Genomic DNA, 20,042 nt, shown 5'->3' with positions numbered 1-20,042 from the left:
AGAAGGCCCAGGTCAGTGCATTTCAAATTCACCAAGTCCTTTGCACAGAAAGCTTCCTTCCCACAGGCTCCCAGCAAGGGTGTGAAAGCAAGCCTAGTTCTCTGAGGCTCTGTTTAACTTTAATGGGAAACTGGTTGGAGGACTCCCCATCAACCATGCAAAAACTCTTTTAGAAATATATTAATACCTAAAACTTCTTTCTCTTTCTTTTTCACAGGAGTCAGCTTTGCATAGTGGTCTGTGAGTTCTCCCATACTACCTTCATGCCTGCCCCACATTCCCTCAGAGGTGTCTTCCCTGATAAATTATCTTATATGTCTAATCCCATCCTGGATGCATCTCAGTTGGTAAAAACTAACATACCAGGTTTGATTCTTTGCACTTAGTTTGTTTGCTTTCTCTCTCACAAGTAGTCAGGAACCATGTCCTAGTGTTTTATGTGTTACCTCTTTTTCTACATATATATGGAAACAGGTACTGTTGAGGGGCACGTCCTATTTGCCAGGCCCTTTGTTAAATGCTTTACCTGTACTTCATTTAATTCACACAGTAACCCTGTCAAGTAGATAGTATTTCCATTTTGCCGATGAAAAGACAGCAGCTTAGAGTAGTGTAAAATCTTTCCTGGTGTCGTATGGCTAGTAATAGGTGGATCTGAGATTTGATGCTGGGACTATTTGACCTCAAGGCTAATGATGATGGTAGTAATATAGCAGCTGACATTGGTTCGCCTGTGTGTGGCATCTTGTTTCATTGACTGCATGAAAGCTTTAAAAGAATGGTATGAAGCAAGCTCCCTCATACTTCAGGATTTGAAAGAAGAACAAACTAAACCCAAGCACAGTGAATGAAGGAAACAATAAGGATTAGAGTGGATAAAAATAAAATGGAGAATGGAAAAAGAATAGAGTAAATTAATGAAACCAAAAGTTGATTCTTCAAGTTAAAATCAACAAAATTGATGACCATTAAGTAGACTGACTAAGAAAAAAGAGAGATTAAAATTACTAAAATGAGAAATGAAAATGGAGTCTGAATATAACGGGTCAGAGTTTAATCCTGGCACTTTGGAAGGTCACAATGGGAGGATTTCTTGAGGCCAGGTGTTTGAACCAGCATAGGTAACCTGGGGAGACCCAGTCTCTACAAAAAAAGAAACAAAAATCAATTAGCTGGGCATATTGGCATGCATCTGTATTCCTAGTATCTTGGGAGGCTGAAGAAGGAGAATTGCTTGAGCCCAGAAGGTTGAGGCTGTGGTAAGCCATAATCACACCACTGTATTTCAGCCTGGGCTAGCCTACAGAGTGAGAGCCTCTCTCTCCCTCTTAAAGAAAGAAAGAAAGAAAGAAAGAAAGAAAGAAAGAAAGAAAAAAGAAAATGAAGTGATTACTACCAATTCTAATAAAATGATTATGAAATTACTGGAAATAATTGTATTCTAATAAATTGGATAACCTAGATGAAATAGACAAATTCCTAGAAAAACGCAAAAATATGAATAGAGCTATAATCAGTAATAAGATTGAATCAATGAAAGCATTTGATGAAATTCAATGTTTTTTCACAGTAACAACATTCTAACTAAGAATGGAAGGAAACCACCTCAACATAAAGGCAATATGTGAGAAACCCAATACTAATATCATACTCAATGGAGAAAGACTGAAAGTTTTCCCTGTATGAGCAGGCACAAGACAAGGATGCTGCTTTTGACACTTCTATTCAATGTAGTATTGAAAAATCGAGTCAGAAAAATTAGGCGAGAATTTTAAAAAAGACATTCAAATTGGAAGAAAGAAGTAAAATTATTTCTGTTTGCAGATAACTTGAACTTACATGCAGAAAATCCTAAAGATGGAACAAACTTATTAGAATTAATAAATGAATTCAGTAATGTTGCACAATACAAAATCATCATTCAAACATCAGTCGTATTTCAATACACTAACCATGAACAATCTGAAGGGAAATTAAGAACATATTTTTAATTTGTATTAATATCAAAAAGAATAAAATATTTTAGGAATAAGTTGAACCAAAGAGGAAAAATGATTATACCTGAAATCCATAAAATATTGCTTAATGATGACGTCAATAAATTGAAAAACATTTTGTTTTCATGATTTAGAAGACTCAATATTGTTAGGAGGACAATGCTACCCAAAGTGAGCTCCAGATTCAATACACTTCCTATCAGAATCTCAGTGACAGTTTTGCAGAAAAAGAAAAATCTGTACTAAAATTTATATTGAATCTCATGACTCTAAATAGACAAACAACTTTGAAGAGGAAAAATGAAGCTGGAGGATTCACTCTTCCTGATTTTAGCATTTACTACAAAGCCCCAGTAACCAATACAGTGTGGTACTGGCATAAAGGAAGACATAGAAATTAATGAAATTGAACAGAGAGCTCAGAAAGAAATACTTGCATATATGACCAAATGATTTTCATCGAGTGTACCAAGATCGTTCAATGGGGAAAGGACAGTATTCTCACCAAATGACATTGGGAAAGCTGGATATCCAAGGGCAAGAATGAGTGGAACCTTTACCTAACACCATATACAAAAATTAACCCACAATAGATCAACGATCTAAATGTAAGAGCAAAAACTATACCACTCCTAAAAGAAAAGGTAGAAGAAAATCTTTATGATATTGGATTTCACAATGAATCCTTGGTTGTAACAACAAAAGAATAGGCAACAAATAAAATGGATAAATTGGACTTCATAAAAATCAAAACCTTTTATATATCTAAGAACATTATCAAGAAAGTAAAAAAGGAACCCATGAAATGAGAAAAATATTTGCAAATTATATGTGTGACACCTAATTAATTTCTAGAATACATGAAAAACCAGAAGTCAACAACAGCAAACATCCAAAAACCCAATTAAAAAATGAACAAAGGATTAAAATAGTTTTCACCAGGGAAGATATACAAATATCCCATAAGTCCACGCAAAGTTCCTCAGCGTCACGAATACTTAGAGATATGCAAATCAAAACCACAATGTGACACAATCTCACACACTTTAGGATGGCTTTGATAAACAACAATAATAACAGCAACATAAAACAACAAGTGTTTTCAAATAGATGGAAAAATTGGAGCTCTAGTGCATTGCTGATGGGAATGGGAAATGTTACAGCCACTGTAAAAAGTGGTGTGGCTGTTTCTCAAAAAATGTAAACAATAAATTACCATTTGATCCAGCAATTCCACTTCTAGACATACTCCCTATAGAATTAAAAGAAATTTGAACAAATGTTTGCACATTGATGTTCAGAGAAGCATTACTCACAATAGCAAAAAAATGGAAACAACGGAAAGTCCATTGAAAGATAAGTGGGTAGGCAAATGAGGTATATCTATACATCAAAATGTTATTCAACCTTAACAAGGAATAAAATTCCAATACATCGTGCAAAATGTATGAACCTTGAAGACATTATGCTAACTGAAATAAGCCAGACACAAAAGGATAATTATTTTATAATTCCATTTATAAAAGATAGAATAGCCAGTTACATAGAGACAGAAAGTAGAATGGTATGTGCTAAGGCTTAGGGGGAGAAGGAGTGAGAGTTACTGTTTATTGGGTACAGAGGTTTAATATGGTAAAAGGAAAAAGTTCTGGAAATGGATAGTGTGATGGTTACACAACACTAAGTTGCACACTTAGAAATAGTTAATGATAAGTCTTATAATAGATATATATAAGTGTCCTGGTAGTCTTATACTCTATAAATATACACTTTCTGGCATTGCCCCTTTCCTGCCATGCAGAGCCCCAGAGGTGAATCTCCCTATTTCTCCAAGTGTGCATCACTCATTGTCCTCTGTGCTGTGTCCCACGTGCTGTGCCCACAGCCTTATATGGCTGGTGACTTCAGAGCCAGGATACAACTCCAGAGTCTGCCCCGAGGCTCCCTCTCTTCTTATTTCCCTGCAGCCTAGGCTTCATTTCAACCGGCAGCTCAATTTAGCCGAATTCAGGACAGGCCATCAGGGGTCTTTCTCCACACATGCTGTTCCCACCCCAGTGAGACCCACCCCAGTGGAGTCAGGAAGGGCCAGTCACTGGAGAAGCCTGGAGCAGAGGACGCAGCAATCTGAGCTGCTCCTCTCTCATCCAAGGGGCTTCCTCCTCTCATTTGGGGGAAAAATGTGAGCTTGTTTCAAAGCCTCAGATGTTCTTTGTAGCACATGGAGTAAGTAAAAGAAAACAAAGACGTCGCAGAAAGGGATGTGTTGGAGACAGCGAGAAGCAACTTGATCTTGAGGACTCTCCTTCTTGTCCCTCTATGAAGCCTCTTCCACCACATAGGGCTCAGGACTGACAAAGCCCCCTCCCTACCCTTCTCAGACTGGACACAAGGTCAGCCATGAGAAAACAGAAAGAAGAAGAGAGTCTGTAGAGACAAATTGAGAGGGTTCAGGAGGAGAATTTAGGATTTTCTTCTGCCCATGGGACACAGGCTGGGAATAAAAATGTTTTCCTGACTCTTCTCTGAAAGCCAGATAGACTCCACCTAAAACCCTATTGCCAATGATGCAGGGATCTACTTACCAGAGACTATGACCATCTTGAATGTGGAACATTCCCTGCCAGTGGCTGAGTTACGAGCAGAGCAACCATAGATCCCGTTATGCTTTGTACTAATTTGGGGGATAAAGAGCTCTTGTCCTGATTGCACAAACTTCCCATTAATCGTCCAAGAATACTCTGCCGGTGGGTTAGAGTTCGCGAAGCAGGACAAGTAGAGGTTATCTCCTGAACGGTAATCCGTGAATGAAGGGAAAATCCTAGGGAAGTCTGGACCATCTGGAGTAAAGAGAATAAAACCACAGGTGATGTCGTCCAAGGGAAGGGGATGCACCTGGTCCCTCAAAGGGACACAGTGTCCCTCTGAGCCAAGACATACCCTCAAGGCCCAGCCAAACCCCTTCTGTCTTCACTGAGCAGAGGCCTGAGGTATTCACGTGTTTCTCCCATCACAGGCTGTAGACCCCAAGTCTCCCATGACAAGAGCAGCCCCTCCCTTTATATTCTTGCTTAAGGCTGTGCCTAGCCAAGTTTTCCCAGGGCAGGGAGTCATGGCCAGCCCTGGTGTCCAGAAATAAAAGTGTCTGTACTTGAACCTGAGAGAGACTGAAATGCCTGGCCTCTGGTCGCTTGGAGTTTTGCTGGTGGCCTGGTCCACAGAGGAACCAAAGATAAAAAGGACATCCAGGATGACTGGGTCACTGCAGATGCTACTAACTCGGTCCCGTATTTCACATTCATAGGGTCCTGTTCATTTCTTGTGACATTGGCTAGAATGAGGATCCTGTTTTTACCGGATTGCTTTAGCCTGGGACTGACTGGGAGGCTCTAACCATTTACCCACCACACGTAGGTGTAGCCCTGAGTCTTAGGTACACAAGTTAAGGATACATCATTCTTGTTCTCCATGGGGTTGAAATTGTTGCTGGTGATGTAGGGCTTGGGCAACTCCGCTGGGTGGATAACAGAGAGAAGATTGTCCTGTGTGGCACCTTTGATTCCTCCACAGACATCCTTCAATCAGAGTTGGCATCTCCCACCTCTCAGCCCACCCGAGTCCTTGAAAGTCAATAGCTGGTGCGTGTGTCACAAGACAGACGTATGATGATCTAAGGGCTCAAAGACTATGAGGCTGCCTGCTCTGTCTTAGAGTAGCACAGACTTTCTGAAGTGTGAATTTAGCAGCAGTGTTGGGTCATGGACAAACATGTCAGTGGGAGTCACAGCCCCTGGTACACGTCCCAGTCCCTCTCTAATCCACTGACTGGCTGGCTCACCTTGGATTCCTTACCTGGAATGTGCAACTGCTGGGTCCCTTCCAAATTCCATCCTACTTTGCCCCCCTAGATGTGATTTCTCTGCAGCTTCCATTTCCAAGGACATTCTAGAGATGAGTAATAATGGGACTTCCCATTGTCCTGAAACCCTAAGATACTGAACAGCCTGGCCTGTGACTGAATGTTTCAGCAGAAATAAGACATGGGAGACCAGAGTCAAACCTGGAGGTCAGTTCAGTCCTCAGGCAGTGGAGGTACAAGGTGGGGTAGTTTTTTGCAGGTGTTTCATGATGACTTACTTGAGCCAGTGACCTCCAAAGATAGAACAGAGTGTAAGGAATGATCTAGAAAGAGTGAAGGGGACAGGCAAAAGCTGGTCGTTTTGGAGCAGAAACATATTCCCTGTCCTGGGTTTTTTATTTCCTTCTCCCTCTGCAGAGGGCAGGTGGTTCTTCCTTGATAGCCAGATAGACTTCACTGGAAAACGTATGGCCAATGCTCCATGGATCCACTTACCAGGAACTATGATGCTCTTAATGATGAGATTTGTTCCATCAGTAACTGAGTTATGGATGAAACAGACATAGGCCATTCTATATGTTTTAGTGATTTGGGGGATAAAGAACACTTTTGCTGATTGCTGCAACTTCCCATCAATCAGCCAAGAATGCTCTGCCAGTGGGTGAGAGTCTGTGAGGCAGGAGAGCTTGGGGACTTCCACTGGATGGTAATAGGTGTATGAAGAAGAAATGGTGGGGGTATCTAGGCCATCTTGAGCAGAAAATAAAGTCACAGCCGATGTCAGAGGGAAGGGAAAATCCTGGCCTGTGGAAGGGCCACGGTGACCCTGTGAACTAAGTCACTACACTGAAGTCCCAGCCAAATCCCTGCTGTGTTCACTGATCTGGAGCTTGAGACATTCACCTGTTTCTCCCATCATAACCTGTGGACCCTGAGTCTCCCATGACAGGAGCAGCCTCTTCTCTCCCATTGTCGATCAAGCCTAAGCCTACTCTTAGTCATCATGGCCAGCTTTGATGTCCAGGTTTAAAGGTCTCTGTTCTTGGACCTGAGAGGGAGTGAGAGGCCTGGCCTCTGGTCATGTGTATTTGGGATGGCAGCCTGGCTCACAGAGGAACAGAAGATACTCACGGAGGAGATTCAGGGTGACTGGGTCACTGCGGCTGGAACTCACTGGGTTCTTCATTTCACATTCATAGGGTCCTGCAGTATCCTTTGTGACACCAAATAGAGTGAGGGTCCTGTTGTTTCCAGACAGCTGCAACTTGCGACTGATAGGGAGGCTCTGACCGTTTATCCACCACAGGTAGCTTACATCCTGAGTGTCAGGATCACAGGATAAGATCACAGTCTCCACGGCCTCTCTGGGGTTTAAGTTGCTGCTGGAGATGTAGGGCTTGGGAGTCTCCACTGTGCAGATAACAGAGAGAAGATTGCCCTGTGTGGCACCTTTGATTCCTCCAAAGACATTTTTCAATCAGAGATGGTCTTTCCCACCTCTCAGCCCACTCAAGTCCTAAAAAGCCCATGGCAGATGTGTGTGTTACAGGACAGATGCATGGCAATCTGAGGGTTCAGGGATTGTGAGGCTGCCTTCTGTATGTGGAAGAAGCACAGACTTTCTCAAGTGTGAATTGAGCAGCAGCATTGAGTCATGGAAAAACATGGGACCAGCAGTCACAGCCCCAGGTGCCTCTCTGAGTCCCTCCCGCTCCAACTGCCTGCCTGGCCCACCTTGCGGTCCTCACCTGGAGCATGCATTGCTGGAATCTTCTTAGTTTCAGTCTTACTTTGCCCCCAAGGTATGTTTTCTCTGCAGCTTCCCTTTCCAAGGGGATCTTAGAGATGGATGATGAAAGTTCCCATTGTCCTTAAACCCTTTGGGTACTGGGAAGCCTGGCCTGGGACTGGGTACTTGAGCAGAAATAACACAGGGGAGACCAGAGTCAAGCCTGGAGGTCAGTTCAGTCACCAGCAGTGGAGCCACAAGGTGGGGCGGTTTTCCCAGCTGTCTCATAGTAAGTGACTTGAGCCAGTGACCACTAAAGAGAGAGCAGAGTCCAAGGAATAACCTACAAAGAGTGAAGGGGACAAGCAAGAGCTGATAGCTTTGGACCAAGACCATGTTCGCTGTTCTGCATCGATGATATTCCCTTCCCACTGTAGAGGGCAGGTGAGGACCATGTATATCTTTCTAGAAATACACGTAGATGTTTGCAAACGCAGAACTGACTGGTGGAAAGGGCGGACATGAACTGATGACAGAAGTCTGGCCCTCATGGACCATATGTGTTTGCTGGCTATTAGAGCAATATGTGGGAAGAAGTCTTGCAGATACTTTCTCTCATTAGACATTCTACTCTCTAATTCTAGGAGTCAGACTACTCTATCTACCTTATCTCAGTGAATTCCAGAGTGAATCATAGAGTAGAATAGTAGTTTCCAGGAGCTGTGGTCAGAGGAATAGGGCATTGTTCCATGACTGTGCTGTTCAGTTATACAGGATGAGGAGGTTCTAGAGATCTCCTGTACAGTTTCATGCCTATAGTTCATACAGATAAAGTGTTCCTTATGCAGAAAGCTTAAAACCAAGGTTTTTGGATTCCAACTTTTTTATTTATTTTGGAATATTTATGGTAGATGTACTGGGTTAGCATCCCAAATGTGAAAAATTTTAAATCCAAAATGCTCCTGTGAGCACTTCTTTTTAGCATCACATCAGTGGTCAGAAGTGTTGGATTCTGGAGCATTTCAGATTTTAGATTTCTGGATTTGGGATGCTCAATTTGTAGTACTGTAATTTTCCCATAAAAAGTTGTCAAGAGTTTAGACCTCATGTTATGTTGTGACTCTAGTAACGAAACAAAAAAAGATTTGGAGGAAACATTAAAATGTTGTCATAAGTGGAAATTTTTACTGATGGTCCAAACATCTAAGATCGATTGCTATTAGTAGTATTTATCTTGATACCAAATTAAGGTTTAGGTGTGGGGTGAATTCCAACAGGATCACATTATGCTCAAAGAAAGATGCCAAAGATGATTTGAAATTAGCAACTCCTTAAGTAGAGAGAGTCCCATTAAAGGGACAGAACTGGTCAGTGTGTCAATTACATAAAGGGAGGAATGATGCTGAATTAAAAGAAGTGATATGTGTTATGTTAGTAAATATAGTAAAAAATCCCTGTTTTTAATTTCTGTGCAGTTAGGAAAAATGGGGAAGAGCCCAAAACAGGTATGTGAAATGCTTTCTTCATTTTCTCTTAACCTCTGGAAATACAACTAGAGTTTAAGTTTGTGTGAATCAGGAAGAGTCTAAGTGAGATGCCAGTGGCTCATGTGTCCCCCACACAAAGAACCCCAACTTATGAAAATGGCATCATCAGGAGGAAACAATCGTATGTGGCACAGGCTGTAAAACCATCAGATAGCAACCCCTGACCACCTCCAACAGGTCCCGGAAACCACCAGTATTCCCATTATGTGTAAGTTACAGCCTTGGAGGTTGTACCACAACTACAAAATTTAAAAATTGCTGTTGTCAATACAAAATGTTAAATATGAAGAGGGATATATTGTTCCATTTTTTCCCCCACTCCTTTTGAACTTTCCTTTTTCAGTTTTGGAAGTTTCTATTGACACATCCTCAAGTTAGGGATTCTTTTCTCAGCTGTGTGCATTCTACCACTAGCCATCAAAAACATTCTTCATTTCTCTAACAGCAAGTTTTTCGTTTTCCTTTTTTTTCTGAGATGGAGTCTCACTCTGTTGTCCAGGCTGCAATGCAGTGGCAAGATCTTGGCTCACTACAAGCTCCACCTCCTGGGTTCATGCCATTCTCCTGCCTCAGCCTCCTCAGTAGCTAGGTCTACAGGCGCCCGCCACCACACCTGGCTAATTTGTTTGTATTTTTAGTAGAGATGGTGTTTCACTGTGTTTGCCAGGATGGTCTCGATCTCCTGACCTCGTGATCCGCTCACCTTGGCTTCCCAAAGTGCTGGGATTACAGTTGTTAGCCACTGTGCCGGCCATCTCTGAGGGATTTTAACGAGTTGTTGACTTTTGAGTTTGTTCAGCTATTTACTTACTATTAGAACTGAGTGACAAATTTCAAGCCTGTTATATGGCTGACAGGAAACCAGAAGTCTCTAGGAAGTGGCTGGAGAATGTGAGCTCCATAGTAGGTTGTGGATGGAGTCGTGAGTGAAATGGGTGAAATCATCCCATGGGCTTTGGAGACTGCAGACCTGTCCAGCCTCTGACACCCTGGTCAGTCAGTGCAAAGATTACAACAGTGACAGCAAACTAGCATGGCTGACTCCATCTGGCATCTAGTCTCAGGCTGCCTGTCCTCACTCATTCCTGGACATAGGCCAGGCTAACCATGGGAGGAATTTAATTTATGGTTTAACTTTGAAGCAAGAATGATAATAGTTCCTCCATAACACTAATACCCTTCTTTTGCCCAGGGATTGCCTTTGTAAAACTGGTGAAAGACCATGAGAATAAGATTGTAGGAGGGAACTGAATTCTGCTAAAATGGAGGCACAGTTTCTATAATCCCTTACTGCTCAAATGTCATTTGCCCAGAGTTTACAAAATTTGTATCTATTTGCTCCTATAGATAACATCACTATTGTAGAACCTGAGATTGGTCTTTTGAGATGTTTCTCATTCTTTGCATTCTGGAAACCCGCTGACCTCATCCATACCCATGACTAATGGCTCAGCCAGTCACATGGTCCCCACCTAGAGGTGGATTCAAGCACAAACAGATCATTTCCCTCCGCCCTCATGATTCCATCCCCAAACAGTCAGCAGTACCTATTTTTTAGTCCTGTGCCCCTGAAACTATCCTTGAAAATCTCTAACCCCTGATCCACTAGGGAGTCTGATTTAAGTAATAATAAACCTCCATCCTCCTGTTTGGCAGACTTGGAGTCATTAAAATATTTCTTTACTGCAAATCACTATCTGGATAAATTGGCTTTTTTTGTGCAGGAGGCCAGAAGAACTTGTCTGGAAATTATAAGAGTGGATGGAGGAGCTGCCTATCCCTGTCCCATGGTCTTGTCCCCAGAACAGCCTCACAAAAGGACAGAGCCCTGAATGGGGATACAATGGAAGCTTATTCTCTTAGTGACCTGGGGACATTGGCTCAAGATGAAACTTGGCAGGAGTGGAAACTCCAGGTGATTTCTGTGCCTTTCCTGTTTCCCGGGAGGTGGGCCAGGCCACAGTGTTAGCAGGAAGGGAACAGAACAATTAACCTAGTTAGAGGGAGTGTCTGGGGGAAGGCCTAGGGGTGGAGGAAGAAGCTGTGCAGGACAGGGCTTGCCAGGTAGAATGAAGTGGGAGGAAGATGAGGGACACAGAGAAGCAGAGAGAGGCAGAGACAGCATGGCAGTGAACAGTGGGGCCTACAGTGACTTCAGAAACCCCAGGGACCAGGTGTCCCCAGTTCCACAGGCCAGGATCAGGCCTGAAAACCCTCCAGTGACCAAAGGGCTTCAGAGTTACATGAGATGGGTTGGCTTTAGGGGCAAGAGTTAGTGGGGGATGAAACATGGGTGTCAGCCTCTGAATGACAAGGGACAGGTGTGGCTAGACCTCCTAGGATCCTGCATCCAAGATCCAGTCTAAAGAAGTTATGGATCATTCGTTTCTTCATTCAATTCCTTCATTTGTTATGTGAGAGCTCCTGAGTGTGTGTCTCTCACTGGGCCTGTGCTGGTGCAGTGTGTGAGTGGGGAATGAAAACAAAGTCCTCTCTTTTATCCTGTCATGGCAGTGACATGGACACTTTGGGAAACACAGGATTTCAGGTTCAGTGATAGTGGTTAAGATCTGAGTGGGAGACCCGGACATGTTTTGCACTGACTCTGACAGTTGAGGCAGGTGATTTAGTTCTGGAGAACAGACTAATCAGCTGACCATTTGCTCTCACTCCTCTGATGTTTGGACGCCTAAGAAGAGAGGATTTGAGCCAATGAATGACTATGGGGTCCTTGGAACCCAAAAAGCCCTCACTTCTGGTGGAGGAGAGGATGGGCCTGTGGCTGCAGACAGACCTCATGTGACCCTGATCTGCCTTTTGTGTTTGTGTGACTCTCGTTCAGTGACTGTGCCTTCCTGTGTCTCAGTTTTCTCTCAGTCAAATAAGCTACATGGCGAATGGACTGTGGCTTTTCATGCTATCTGTGAATAAATTGTAAATTCTTCACAGTCACCTGACCTAATGCTTGGTGCAGTGGAGGTGTTCACACAAACAGCATTTATTATTACTCACTTCCATGAGAGAGCACCTTTAGGTCAGATCACTGTGGATAAGCTGCTGCCAGGTACATTTTCTCTCTTCTGTTTCTGCTTCTGGGGACATTAGACTCGCAAAGCAGTTGGCTGATGGCCTATAAAGCTTGTCTTTCTGTCCTCTCCACTCTGAGTGTCAGGTGAAGAAAGCTCTGTCCTGCCCAGATGAGGATCTGAGGACTGAGCCCTGGCAGTGAGCAGCTCCAGGAGACACAGTCCTCAGATGCCTGGTGAATCCTTGGTCCCAGTAAGCCCTGCCACAACTCAGCCTTGGTACAGCCTCCTCAGCTTTATCTGGAGTAAGGATTTAGGGACGGGTCTGGGGTTGAGGCCTCCAGGGCTGAGCTTTTCTGAGAGTATCTCTGGGGGCCTCTTAGGCAAAGCCCTACTCAGTTCTCCAGGGTCTTTCTCAGGATCTAGTTTATGAAGAGGGCATGAGTTGCTTGGCTGAGATTCATCTCTTGCTGAGCACCCTCCCTTCAGACTGTCCTTCCTGTGCAGCAAGTGTCTGCAGGGTTTGGAGGCAGGAAAGGAATTCTGATCTGTTATAGTTTGTCTCCTCTGTGTGTGTCCTCCACTAAATGCCAAAACACCAACATGCGACATAATGCAGAGAGGGACACAGGCACCGTCTAGGCCTGACAATCCTGTTGGTGTAAAGTGGAATGGACTCCCAACCCCCAACACCCAGGGATCATGTGGAATCACTCACGGTATAAGGTGAAATGTCCAATTACTCCTTTAGTCTTATCACCTTGCTTTATCATTTGTATGGTGTAGGATCCTGTGTCCTTCTGGGTGACATTCTGGATCAGCAGGGATGCATTGGAATATACTGTTTCTCGTCCACTGTATGCAGGCCCAACTATAATTGTTTCAGCATCTATTACATATGATGTAATGTAATGGCGGAAGTCCGTTTTTTGCCCTTTGTACCAGATGTAGGCAATAAGATTCTGGGGCAAATTCTGGACAAGTAGAAGAACATCCTTCCCCTCGGAAACTTTGGTTGGCTGTGCTTCAATCGTGACTTGGGCAGTGGTGGGTGTGTTCCAGAAGATTAAAAGTGATGCTAGGATGTGGAGAGAGCATCAGTCAATATTGCGACGTATGTATGGGGGTGAAAAATGGGACTCTGGGTCCTGAGAAGATCTCTTCAATCATCAGTCTTGAAGACACACACACACATACAAACACACACACGCACCCCAGTATGACAGTAGGACACACACATACACCCCTTTTGTGTGTGTGTGTGTGTGTGTGAACTACTGTCCTACTGGGTCAAGGTCAGCAGCATGACCCCCATTTCTTCAACCTTTCTTACCTTGTCATATTTCTGTTTGGAATCCTCTTCCCCAGGGATCTTCATGCCTCCCTCCACACCACCCTCAGGTCCTTCTCACATCAGGGCATCCTTAGATTTCTTTCCTGACACCTCCTTCAGAGACCCTGGGTCTTCTATTTCTGACCTTTCCCTGCTCTGCTCCCTCCGGAGCTCTTGTCAACACCTGACCTCACATTCTAGATCTCTTTGCATGTCTGTCTTCCTTCCCATGACAGAGTGAGCTCCCTGAGGACAGGGACTTTTAGGATCTTGGTTGCACCCCAGTGCCTGGAACAGGCTGCAGACTCCTGTAGATGCGAAAGTTCCCAGGTCCCTCCATGCCTGGGGTGTTTTTTTTCTTTCACCAATTGTTGAGGCTTTTTGGCTGAGGACAGTGTTTCATGCAATGCTTATATTTTCATTTGAAGTGTCATCTGATAATCGTTATTATTATCATTTTTCAAAATGTGGTGTCCAGTGTTGATTAACCAGGAAAACAGAACACTTGGGATTTTCCTACCTCTTACCAATTCCGGTTCAATGTGATTTTCCTGTTTTGACCCCTGTCCCTCTCTGGTGTATTTTCCCCTATCCAGGCTCCAACAGAGCCTTCTTTTCTGTTTTTGTTTCTTCTTTTCCTTTCCTTTCTTTTCTTTTCTTTTTTTTTTTTTTTGAGACAGTCTCACACTGTCACCTAGTCTGTTGTGAAGTGTCATGATTTTGGCTCACTGCAACCTCTGCCTCCCAGGTTCATGTAAATCTCCTGCCTCAGCCTCCCAAGTAGCTAGGATTACAGGAGCACATCACCACACCTGGTTAATTTTTTGTATTTTTAGTAGAGACGGGGCTTCACTGTGTTGACCAGACTGGTCTTGAACTCCTGACTTCATGATCCACCCACCTCAGCCTCCCAAAGTACTTTCTTCTGTTATTTCTTAGAACCCCATCCTCTCCAGGAAAATCCATCCAATCATTCTGCTTCCTCCTCCTGTCCTCTCCCAGGAAGTTCTCTCCTCACCTGTGAGCAGGAGCTCCTTCCAGGTGATATGCAGTGTGCAGCGAGGCGCTGAGAGGGGCCCCATGGCCTGTGCTGCCTGTGTGTTCTCCTGTGTGGAGATGAGCCTGGGATCCAGAATCTTTCCTAGCACAGCTGTCAGCTGTGCTGTCCTTCCTCCTTCTGTGCTGGGCCTCTTCCCGGGGCAGGAGCACTTCTCTGGCTCATGGGTGGAGTCTGAGCCCAGGACACCCCTCTGTCCCCGCCCCTCTCAGTCCTGCCTCCTTGTCCCTCCTTCTCTTTTACCTTTTGTGTGTGTGTCAGGTCCCTGGGAATTGTGGAGGCCTCTGTCTTTTTCAGCAGTGATTCTGTCACCAAACCTCAATGCACACTATGTCCAGAAACACAAACACACACACAAAAGAGACACACACAGTCACACACATACCCTGTAGGTTGGGCAAGCACAGTCCTGGGTCTCAGCCTCCTGCTGTCCCAATGGCTCTGGTTTGAGGTGCACATTCATGCCCTTTGCCCTCTTTCATCCCCATCTGGCTCTCCCCTTCAGTGCAGGAGGCTGGAGCTGCACCAGGTTCCTGTCACAGGTACACCCCATTGTGCTGTGGGTGAGCTGTGTGTCGCCTGGTGAGAGGGACCCTTCCTTTCTCTAATTGTGTCTAGCTTGGCTGCAGCTTCCAAGGATGGACATTCAGGACCTGGGTGTCCCAGAGGAAAGTGTCCTTCCTGGAGGTGTGCAGGGTGAATCTCTCATGCCTCTTGGGAGGAGAGGCCTGTGCTGGTTGCTCAGTAGGGGCTGTGAGTGCCATGATCAAAGAGACAGTTCTCAGTCACTCTATTGCTCCCTGGGGTCTGGTGGCTGAGCTGGGGCTCAGGGTTTCTCATTTCTTCTTGACCATCTTTGGTGTCCACCAGGGCAGCAGGATCAAAGCCAGGGGATTAGGGACAAGTCATTTTCATTTTCTCATTCCCAGGGACCAGAACCCAGGATTCTGACTCCAGGGCATGGTATCACACCCTGCTGGTGTCCATGAATGTCATGAGTGCTCATAGTGTCATGTTGCCTTGGCATTCATTTTTTAAGGTGTATGTTTATTTGCCTCACATCAGAGGCAGGCCTGGGTCACCATGGTAGTTTTCCATACTGTGTCTGGTTCAAGTGGGTCCAGTTGTTGACCAGAGATAAAATCTTAGAGTCATCTCTTCTGCTTGGTGTGCTGGGCTCCCCTCTCTCCAGGTGCTTTCTTTAAACTGATAAATCCGATATTTGCCCTCACATTTAAAGTGAGTGCTTCTCAGTCACAGCATGATCTCCTGGTCCCAGTGTTTGCTGCTTGCTTTAAACACATCCATTAAAACTCCCTGCTGGAAACCTGTCAGATAACACCTGAACTTACTAAAGACATTGGCTTGCCGGTCTCTTCTCTCCTCCCTGCCTGGGCTCACTGACCTCTGTATCTGTGGTCTCCAGGTGTGCTGAGTGCTCCCCAGTGTCTCTAAGTAGTAAAAACACTTACACTTTCACGTTGTGGTTGTATCACTATAGCCTCACATGCCATCCAGGGCCTGACATCGAGGCTGCCCTATGGGACCTGTGCTGGTTGAACCCCTGCTGGAGCTCTTGTTTTGGGACCTCTGCTTCTTCTGGGCACAGGAGCTTCCAGCTAACTTGATTGAAAGAGTGATATATGTCATTGAAAACACTGGTTCAGATGATGTATTCATGGGCTTCAGCTGCCATAACAAACACCTTAGCCTGGGTGAATTAAATAATGGAAATCAATTTTTCACAGTTCTGTGAATAATGTGCTATACTAACCATTTCAAAATGTGCAATCAGGTGGAATTAGCCACATACACAGTGTTCAGTTACCATCACCACTATTTTTCTGAGAAAATTTTTATCATTTTAAACTGAAACTTTGTATCTTTGAAACAATAATAACTCCCTGTATTTTCCACCCTAGACCTTGATCATCTCTACTCTGACTCTCTGAATTTGCCTATTCTTGATGTTTCATATAAATGGAATTATAGATATATGTTATTTTGTTTCTGACATATGTCACTTAGCATAATGTTTCCAAAGTCCCTGCATGTTCCAGTGGATGTCAGAGCTTCATTCCTCTTTATGGCAGATTAACATTCCATTGTATGTGTCACCACATTTGTTTATTTATGTGTTGATGAACACTTGGATTGTTTTCATATTTTCTCTTTTGTGAATAATGCTGCAATCAACATCCTGGGTAAGTACCTGTTTGAGTCCCTGGATTCAATTCTTTGGGTATATACCTAGGAATGGATGCTATTCCATATGAGAATTCTATGATTATCTTCTTGAGGAGCAGCACAACTGTTTCTCCTAGTGGTTGTACCTTTTTATAATCTCACCAGCAGTGCATGAGGATTCCAAATTCTACATAAGGCTTTCACTTGTTATTTAACATTTTAAAAGAACGGTAGCCATATTTGTAGGTGTAATGTGGTATCTCATTGTGGCTTTGACTTTGTATGTTCCTAATGACTAATGATGTTGAGTTTCTTTTCATGTTCCTCTTGATGATTTGCATATCTTCTTTGAAGAAAAGTCTATTTGAGTCCTTTGGCCCATTTATATAAATTGGGTGGTTTGTCTTTTTGTTATTGAGTTGTAGCAGTTCTTTATATATTCTGGGCATGAAACCATTGTCTATGTGATTTGCAACTATTATGTCTCATTCTGTGTTTGGTCTTTTTATTTTCTTGATAATATCCTTTGATGCATAAAAGGCTTGCGTCTTTAGCCCAGTTTATCTGTTTTTCCTTTTTGTGTCTCATGCATTTGGGTCATACTTGAGAATGCATTGCACATTTGAGGTCATTAAGTTTTACCCCTATGTCTTTTTCTAAGATGTTTTTATGGTTATAAATCTTATAATTAACTCGCTGATCCATTTTTAGATAATTGTTTGATATGGTTGGAAGTATAGTTCTCTAAGTTTATTGTTTTGCATGTGGTTATCCAGTTGTTTCTGCACCGTTATTTGAGAGGATGATTGTTCCTCCATTAAATTATCTTGACACCCTTATGCAAGAGCAATGAACTATGAGGGTGAGGGTTTATTTCTGGACTCTCAATTGTATCCCTTTGGTCCCTATTTGTATTCTTATGCCAGCAGCCTCTGTTTTTAATAGTTGTAATGTTTTGTGAGATTTCAAATAAGAAAGTTTAAGTTCTGCAATTTATTTTTGCAAAATTATTTTGGCTCTTTCAAGGATACTTTTTTGAAAAGCAAGGAGGCCAATGTTTTGCAATAGAAAGCATTTTCTGTCTTCTTTTGACTGAAATTTTGCAGTCTAGGGATCTTTTCAGGAATTTTATCAAAGTAGGTAAATTATCATCACTTCCTTTGCTGAGGAACTGTGTTAAAATGTGTGTTGAGGAATTGAGAGACCCTGGAAGCACTTACCCATGTGGTGAGGGACAGTGAGCTCCATAATGAGGGACACAGAAAACATTGCTTTGGGGCACAGTGTTGTCAGGTTAGCTGTGTACATCACTCAGTAGAATGAAAACAGCAGAGACTCAGAGAAGCCAGTGAGGTCTGACTCTTAGAAGCCAAAGACCAGTAGGTAGATGTCCTCAGGGGCAAATGGACTGCACTGGTACCCATTGCAGTGGAGTGGAAAAAGGTAAGAAGCTTTAGATATTCAATTTTCTCACTCAGCTCTTCAGCAGGAGATTTGGGCCCTGGGCTGATACTGTTCTGCAGCAGGGTCATGGTAGACAGGAATGGCTGCATATCAGGCCTAAGTCCATGTCATCCTGTCAGGCATTGCCTCTGAAAATGGAGAATTTTGTTCAGAGGCCCATCCTGGGCACATGGAAGGAACCATTTTATTAAAATTTATTTAAGAAAACAGTATGCACGCTTTATTCTTCTAGAATAATTATTAAGGTGATGTTTTACAATGTATCTCTTAAAGAAATTGTGAGAGTCATCTACATAATATATGTTTTGTGTGGTCTTTTCTATAATTGCAGCTTTCATATGTTCTTCTAGAAACCATTTCCTTTGCGAACACACAGGCAGTATCTCTGTGTTCATTTCTACTGGGAAATCTTTATGCAGGGTGGAGAGAGTCACATTTCCTAATGAGAGATGGTAAGCATCTAACTACCAAAAAAAGTGTCTAGATGCTGCTGGTAATGATCATGGGGCTGCAGGTGGAGATCAGTTTAAGGAGGTGTCAGGGAAAGTAATTTTGACTGTCTCTCTTTTTTTTTAAACAAAATCATGGGTAGAAGCCACCACCTGGACCCACCACATGTTGAAATGGATGAGGGACAGAAATAGAGCTCAGTCAATTAAGAAAGAAATCCAGGAGTGGGCAAGAGGTTTGAGAGGTCGACGGGTGTGAGAGGTGGATAGGTGAATGGTGAGAATGTTCAAAACATCTTCTTTCTCCATAATAACAGAGCATTTATGCCCCTGAGCCAGACAGTGTCCAGGCCAGGAGGAGCAGGATGTTGTCAGCTCTCCTGGCCAAAAGTGAGACTCCAGCAGTGTCCAGTTTCTTGTTCCAATTTGGGATTTATTCCTATTTTAAAATGGTCCAACAGTATACAATTTTGAAAATACACAAAAATCCCTATGCTACCATTCATAGATAACCAAGATGGCCCTAAGATGGTGAGAGAATCAGAATGGGGTTTGGGTTTGCTTTGTGTATTTTTTTCTCCCAATATCTACAGAATTCCCTACATCCCACTTTTTAATGTAACCCAGTGGGTGTCATTCCCTTTCGCAGTTACAGACCTTTCCGGTTCACGGTTACAGACCCTTGGAAAACCCACACCCTTTCTGCTGTGAGGTACAGGCAGCCGTGTGGCATCACCTCTAAACATGCCTTCTGGGACATCAAATTACTGAATAAGTAAATGTCCTTTCAATAGATATTGAAGACCTCCATTTTACCCATCTCACACTTGTAATTCTTCTACCAAGAGGTGATGGGTTTTAGTGGTGATTTGCTTTTATAGATTAGTGTAGATTATTGCTTCTGCCAGGGGCAAATTTTTCATTCAGAAAAGCATTTGGCAAAGCCTGGAAACATTGCTCTTTGTCAGATCTGGGAGAGGGAGTCCTGCTGGCCTTGAGCAGGAAGAGTCCCCAGATAGTGCTGAACATTCTAGAGCTCACAGAGCCCCACCAGCATGACCACTACAAAGTTCAATGCTGAGGAGGTGTGGAGAGCCCTGATGTGCCTCCCCTAGCTTCCCTGGAGCTTTTTACCTTCTCTTTCCATCAGTCTCTACCACTTTCTCACCTCAGCTTGCTCCTTGAGCCTTAACGCCCTCCACTTGAACTTGCCCTTAGTTTAAGACCTGCTGTAATCTCTCCACTTCCTTGGCCCCTTTCTGATCCTTAGCAGCGTGTCCTCTAGAGGGAACCCTCACCTTTCCTGGAGCTTCCCAGGATCCAGAGGCCCCTGCCCTGTTTGGGCACCAGGGATATGGCCGTGTGCCTGTGTCCCTAAAGGTCCTGTCACTCAG

At 43.6% G+C, this 20,042-nt stretch overlaps 1 pseudogene across 1 annotated transcript; it reads right to left on the bottom strand.

Annotated features, from left to right (window-relative positions):
* Window positions 1–1,075: 1,075 nt before the first annotated feature.
* Window positions 1,076–14,698, bottom strand: LOC112612122 (annotated as a pseudogene). Its single transcript, XR_003116813.1, has 6 exons — window positions 14,510–14,698; window positions 12,877–13,236; window positions 6,988–7,266; window positions 5,225–5,511; window positions 4,583–4,837; window positions 1,076–1,143 (listed from the first exon to the last, which is right to left on the bottom strand). The product of XR_003116813.1 is annotated as a putative pregnancy-specific beta-1-glycoprotein 7 (transcript).
* Window positions 14,699–20,042: the final 5,344 nt, after the last annotated feature.

The sequence above is a fragment of the Theropithecus gelada genome, chromosome 19, assembly GCF_003255815.1.
Source record: "Theropithecus gelada isolate Dixy chromosome 19, Tgel_1.0, whole genome shotgun sequence".
Classification (NCBI taxonomy): Eukaryota; Metazoa; Chordata; class Mammalia; order Primates; family Cercopithecidae; genus Theropithecus; species Theropithecus gelada.
The sequence above is the reverse complement of the archived record's forward strand: the minus strand, read 5'-3'. Positions and strand labels throughout refer to the sequence as shown.